This window comes from Tupaia chinensis, unplaced genomic scaffold (genome assembly GCF_000334495.1).
Source record: "Tupaia chinensis unplaced genomic scaffold, TupChi_1.0 Scaffold000100_1, whole genome shotgun sequence".
Classification (NCBI taxonomy): domain Eukaryota; kingdom Metazoa; phylum Chordata; class Mammalia; order Scandentia; family Tupaiidae; genus Tupaia; species Tupaia belangeri.
The window spans coordinates 542,337-542,652 of record NW_006159564.1 but is presented as its reverse complement, the minus strand read 5'-3'; the positions used below and the strand labels follow the sequence as shown (position 1 = coordinate 542,652).

The 316-nt window shown below is 38.6% G+C and overlaps 2 protein-coding genes across 6 annotated transcripts in view; one reads left to right on the top strand and one right to left on the bottom strand.

Moving 5' to 3' along the window:
- CMSS1 (cms1 ribosomal small subunit homolog) overlaps positions 1–316 on the bottom strand; it is a 430,734-nt gene that overhangs the window by 386,912 nt on the left and 43,506 nt on the right. The window lies entirely within an intron of this gene.
- FILIP1L (filamin A interacting protein 1 like) overlaps positions 1–316 on the top strand; it is a 105,736-nt gene that overhangs the window by 85,190 nt on the left and 20,230 nt on the right. The gene's annotated exons all lie outside the window — the stretch shown is intronic.

Genomic DNA, 316 nt, shown 5'->3' with positions numbered 1-316 from the left:
GTTAGTAGGAGGAGTATGAAGCTGAGGGGCTAGGGACAGAAAGTACAGAAATATACAAGTGAATACCAAAAACAGGCTGGAGAAAGAGGAAACTTCTGAGATCAACATTGGCTTTTCTTTTTCAATTTTTTAAAAATTATTTAACTTTATTAATTATTATTATTTTAATTTGCTATAGGATACCACATGTGGTCACCAGAAAGAAACAGAGAGAAAAAGTGAGAAAGTAAGCCACCAGGTCAAGGACTCAAACCGTGGTCGACCATGTGGGAGTCGAGCACTTTAAACACTGTGCCACATGCTAGCCCCAACACTG